This window comes from Cervus elaphus, chromosome 27 (genome assembly GCF_910594005.1).
Source record: "Cervus elaphus chromosome 27, mCerEla1.1, whole genome shotgun sequence".
Lineage (NCBI taxonomy): Eukaryota > Metazoa > Chordata > Mammalia > Artiodactyla > Cervidae > Cervus > Cervus elaphus.
The window spans coordinates 47676732-47683331 of NC_057841.1; positions in this window are offsets into that span (position 1 = coordinate 47676732).

Genomic DNA, 6600 nt, shown 5'->3' on the forward strand with positions numbered 1-6600 from the left:
ACAGGATCTTTTCAGTTACCCTGAAGAAAGACCAAACAAGACAGAGAATGAAAGCTAATTATCTTAATTCCTTTTATAAAAGACTATCCATTTGTAAAATTTCAAGTATGTGTTCTTCATAAGCAAAACAGCTCTCAGAAAGTTAAATAAAAGCAAACAACTGCAACAAGAAAACTCAAGCATAAGAAAAAAACAAGTGACAATATTAATTTTAAATAAAGTAAAATAAAAATAAAAATTGTACAAAATAAGTCAAAGGGTCATTTTTAATTGATAAAAGATGCTATCTAAAAGAGAGATTTATATACCAATTAATAATATCAAAATAGATTTAACATTCATGAGAAACAGAAATTTGCACAAAACAGGGCACTTAAATACGTATTTGTCACTATAATGCATAAAGTAGACTAATTGAAAGATTTGAATATAATAACTAATGAGGTTGCACTGATGTGTATTAAGTGAGTTCTTTAAAAAAGAAGATTATTGGGGTATCCAGGGATGGGGGAGCCTGGTGGGCTGCCGTCTATGGGGTCGCACAGGGTCGGACACGACTGAAGTGACAGCAGCAGCAGCAGCAGCTGCTTTGTAATGTTATGTTAGTTTCTGCTGTGCAGTGAAGTGAATCAGCATGTGTTTTACACATATCCTCTCTTTTTTGGATTTCCTTCCTATTTAGGTCACCACAGAGCAAGTAGAGTTCCCTATCCTATACAGTAGGTTCTCATTAGTTACCTATTGGGTAACTAATAGGTAACTAACATGTATACATGTATACATGTTACATATGTATGTATATGTGTCCATCTCAATCTCCCAATTTGTCCCATCCCCTTTTCCTCCCTTGGTGTCCATATATTCTCTAAATCTGTGTTTCTTTCTGCTTTGCAAACAGGTTCATTTGTATCATCTTTGTAGATTCCACATATATGTGTTAATATACAATATTTGTTTTCCTGACTTACTTTACTCTGTATGAGTCTCTAGGTCCATCTATGTCTCTCCCAACGGCACAATTTTGCACCTCTTTATGGCTGAGTAATATTCCATTGCGTATATGTACCTTTATCCATTCCTCTGTTGATGGACATTTAGGTTCCTTTCATGTCCTGGCTATTGTAAATAGTGCTGCAATTAACATTGAGGTGCATTTATCTTTTGGAATTTTGGTTTTCATAAAAAATTTACTGGAATTTTTTACTGGAATTTTTTACTGTAAGCTATACTTATAAACTGCTTATAAAAAGTATCTAAAACAAGAGCAATGTTTATGAAAAGGTAAAATTTTTAGCCAAAAAAAGATGCACAGTACTTTTATAGTAACATATTGCTGTATAACACCCTATGAAAGTAAATTTAAAAATCTCAAAGAAATCAATGATTTTTTTTGGAAAGATATATCTTTGCACATTGATTTATACAGAAGGGAAATAATTGAAAAAATACTCCTCAAATAATTCAGCTGATTTGAAAAATACACTATTTCAAACTTTGAAGAAATAAATAATTCTCTTGTGCCAAAATGCAGAAAAACAATGGAAAGTATTTAACAATAAAATTAACCTAAAACTACTAAAGCCAACAAAAGTATTTGATAATATATAAAAGATATATAGAAATCATAATTTTTCCTATAGTCTAAGTAAAACACATAGAAATTATTTTTAAAAGTAATTTTTTAAAAAGAATGCAAAACCACAAAAATACTAATAGATAAAGCAGTAAAAAAAATACAAAAATAAAGTAGCCAAATATAATGTGTTATACTCACATGAAGAAAGTAAAAAATGTTGGCCAAAGGATATAAGTATAACCTAATACATGAGAAATATCCTATTTCTATATATAGGAAAACCAAATATTGTAAATATGACAGTTCTGATTATTACATACAGATTAAGTCAATCTGAAGTGATTCTAGAACTTATCTGGAAAAATAAAAATTGCCAAGAATTTTTTTGGCTTTTATTGTAATTTTCTTTTTTGTGGTATCTTTGGTTTTGATATCAGGTGATGCTGGCCTCATAGAATGAGTATGAAAGTATTCCTTCTTCTGCGAATTTTGAAAAAGTTTCAGTAGGATCCATGTTAAATCTTCTCTAAATATTTGGTAGAATTCACCTGTGTGAATCCATCTGGTCCTGGATTTTTGTTTGTTGGGAGTTTTTAAATTATTGACTCAAACCAACTGATAGCCTTAGTTCCCTTGTATGTTGTTTCTTTCGCCTTACTGCTTTAATGTTCTGTCTTTATTTTAAATTTTTGCCATTCTGATTACAATGTGTCTTGATGTGTTCTTCTTTGGGTTAATATATGGTACTCTGTGCTTCCTGGGCTTGGGTGACAGTTTACTTTCTCAGGTTAGGGACGTTTTCAGCAACTCGGCTCAGTTCAGATCAGTCGCTCAGTTGTGTCTGACTCTTTGTGGTCCCATGGACTGCAGAATGCCAGGCTTCCCAGTCCATCACCAACTCCTGGAGCTTACTCAAACTCATGTCCATTTGAGTTGGTGATGCCATACAACCATCTCATCCTCTGTCGTTCCCTTCTCCTCCCACCCTTAATCTTTTCCAGCATCAGGGTCTTTTCAAACGAGTCAGTTCTTCACATCAGGTGGCCAAAGTTTTGAAGTTTCAGGTTCAGCATCAGTCCTTCCAATGAATATTCAGGACTGATTTCCTTTAGGATGGACTGGTTGGATCTCCTTGCAGTCCAAGGAACTCTCAAGAGTCTTCTCCAACATCATAGTTCAAAAGCATCAATGCTTCGGTGCTCAGCTTTCTTTATAGTCCAACCCTCACATCCATACATGACTACTGGAAAACCATGGCCTTGACTAGACGGAACTTGTTGGCAAAATAATGTCTCTGCTTTTTAATATGCTATCTAGGTTGGTCGTAACTTTTCTTCCAAGGAGTAAGTGTCTTTTAATTTCATGGCTGCAGTTACCATCTGCAGTGATTTTTGAGCCCCCCAAAATAAAGTATTTCACTGTTTCCATTGTTTCCCCATCTATTTGCAATAAAGTGATGGGACCAGATGCCATGATCTTAGTTTTCTGAATGTTGAGCTTTAAGCCAACTTTTTCACTCTCCTCTTTCACTTTCATCCAGAGGCTCTTTAGTTCTTCTGCGTTCTGCCATAACGGTGGTGTCATCTGCATATCTGAGGTTATTGATATTTCTCCCAGCAATCTTGATTCCAGTTTGTGCTTCATCCAGTCCAGCGTTTCTCATGATGTACTCTGCATGTAGGTTAAATCAGGAGGGTGACAATACACAGCCTTGACGTACTCCTTTTCTGATTTGGAACCAGTGTGTTGTTCCATGATGAGTTCTAATGGTTGCTTCTTGACCTGCATACAGATTCCTCAGGAGGCAAGTCAGGTGGTCTGGTATTCCCATCTCTTTAAGAATTTTCCACAGTTTGTTGTGATCCACCAAGTCAAAGGCTTTGGCATAGTCAATAAAGCAAAAGTAGATTTTTTTCTGGAAATCTCTCGCTTTTTTGATGATCCAACAGAGTTGACAATTTGATCTCTGGTTCCTTTGCCTTTTCTAAATCCAACTTGCACATCTGGAAGTTCACAGTTCACGTACTGTTGAAGCCTAGCTTAGAGAATTTTGAACATTACTTTGCTAGCGTGTGAAATGAGTGCAATTATGTGGTAGTTTAAGCATTCTTTGGCATTGCACTTCTTTGGGATTGTAATTAAAACTGACCTTTTCCAGTTCTTCGGCCATTGCTGAGCTTTCTGACTTTTCTGGCCCATTGAGTGCAGCACTTTCACAGATCATCTTTTAGGATTTGAAATAGCTCAACTGGAATTCCATCACCTCCACTAGCTTTGTTCATAGTGGTGCTTCGTAAGGCTCATTTAACTTCGCATTCTAGGATGTCTGGCTCTAGGTGAGTGACCACACCATCACAATTATCTGGGTCATGGAGATCTTTTTTGTAGAGTTCTTCTGTGTATTCTTGCCACCTCTTAATATCTTCTATTTCTGTTAGGTCCATACCATTTTTGTCCTTTACTGTGCCCATGTTTGCATGAAATGTTCCCTTGGTCGCAGAAATCACACAGAAACACAGAAAACCAATCTGATCACATGGACCACAGCCTTGTCTAACTCAATGAAACTATGAGCCATACTGTATAGGGCCATCCAAGGTGGATGGTTCATGGTAGAGAGTTCTGACAAAACGTGGTCCCCTGCAGAAGGGAATGGCAAACCACTTTAGTATTCTTACCTTGAGAACCCCATGAACAGTATGAAAAGGCAAAAAGATAGGACACTGAAAGATGAAGCCCCCAGGTTGGTAGATGCCCAATATGCTACTGGAGATCAGTGGAGAAATAACTCCAGAAAGAATGAAGGGATGGAGCCAAAGCAAAAACAATACCCAGTTGTGGATGTGACTGGTGATAGAAGCAAGGTCCAATGCTGTAAAGAGCAATATTGCATATTCATGGAATGTTAGGTCCATGAATCAAGGCAAACTGGAAGTGGTCAGACAGGAAATGGCAAGAGTGAATGTTGACATTTTAGGAATCAGTGAACTAAAATGGACTGGAATGGGTGAAAGTAACTCAGATGACCATTATATCTACTACTGTGGGCAAGAATCCCTTAGGAGAAATGGACTAGCCATCATAGTTAGCAGAAGAGTCCAAAAAGCAGTACTTGGATGCTCTCTCAAAAGCGACGGAATGATCTCTGTTCATTTCCAAGGCAAACCATTCCATATCACAGTGATCAAGTCTATGCCCTGACCAGCAATGCTGCAGAAGCTGAAGTTAAATGGTTCTATGAAGACCTACAAGACCTTCTAGAATTAACACCCCAAAAAGATGTCTTTTTCATTATAGGGGACTGGAATGCAAAAGTAGGAAGTCAAGAAATACCTGGAGTAGTGGGCAAATTTGGCCTTGGAGTACAGAATGAAGCATGGTAAAGGCTAATAGAGCTTTGCCAAGAGAATGCAATGGTCATAGCAAACACCCTCTTGTAACAATACAAGAGAAGACTACACATGGACATCACCAGATGGTCAATACCGAAATCAGATTGATTATAGTCTTTGCAGCCAACGATGGAGAAGCTCTATAACAGTCAGCAAAAACAAGACCTGGAGCTGACTGTGGCTTGGATCATGAAGTCCTTATTGCCAAATTCAGATTTAAATTGAAGATAGAAGGGAAAACCACTAGACCATTCAGGTATGACTTAAATCAAACCCCTTACAGTGACGAATAGATTCAAGGGATTAAATCTGATAGATTTAATCAGATCAGAGTGCCTGAAGAACTATGGATGGAGGTTCATGACATTGTACAGGAGGCAGTGATCAAGGCCATCCCCAAGAAGAAGAAATGCAAAAAAGCAAAATGGTTGTCTGAGGAGGACTTACAAATAGCTGTAAAAAGAAGAGATGAGAAAGGCAAAGGAGAAAAGGAAAGATACAGCCATTTGAGTGTAGAGCTCCAAAGAATAGCAAGGAGAGATAAGAAAGTGGTCCTCAGTGATCAGTGTGAAGGAATAGAGGAAAACAATAGAACAGAGATCTCTTTCAGATTATATCTTCAAATATTTTTCTTAGGTCCTTTCGTTCTTCTAGTTGGTTCTGCGTGGTGGCTTATATGGTAAAGTGTCTGCCCGCAATGCGGGAGACCCGGGTTCAATCCCTAGGTTGGGACGATCCCCTGGAAAAGGAAATGGCAACTCACTCCAAACCTCTTGCCTAGAAAATCCCATGGATGGAGGAGCCTGGTGGGGTACAGTCCATGGGGTCACAGAGAGTCAGACATGACTGAGCGACTTCACTTTTCGTTCTTCTAATTCTGGGACCCCCTAGAATGTGAATATTAGTGCTTTTAATGTTGTCTCTGAGGTCTCTTAAATTGTACTTATTTCTTTTCATTCTTTTTTTTTTTTTCTGGTTCAGTGACAGTGATTTCCATTGCTCTGTCTTCTAGCTCACCAATATGTTCTGAACCAGATAGTCTACTATGGATTCCCTCTAGTGTATTTTTTCATTTCCATTATTGTATTTTTCATCTCTGTTTTGTTGTCCTATTTTCCAACTCTTTGTTAAAAAGACTAACTTCTTGGCCTTCCCTGGTGGTCCAGTGGCTAAGAGTCCACCTTGCAATGCAGGGGACATCAGTTCAATTTCTGGTCTGGGAAGATCCCACATGTTGTGGAGCAACAGAGCCTGTGTTCCACAACTAGCGAGTAGCTCCCACTTGCTGCAGCTAGAGAAAGCCTGCACACAGAAAAGAAGACTCAGCACAGTCAAAAATAACTAACTAAATAAAAATAATTTTTTGAAATAAAAAAAGACTATAAGTCTTCAAAGTCTATAAAGACTAACTTCTCTGCGCATTCATTCTGCCCCCAAGTTCTTTGATCATCTTTATGATCATTACTCTGAATTCTTTCTTTTACGTATGTGGTAGGTTAGGTACATTTCTTGACCTTGACCTTATGTAGGAGACATCCTATGCCTCCCAGAAGTGCACTACCCTCTTGTCTCCCAAGCTAAGTGCTTTAGGGGTTCACCTTAACAAGACTGCATGAATCCTAACATTGTGAT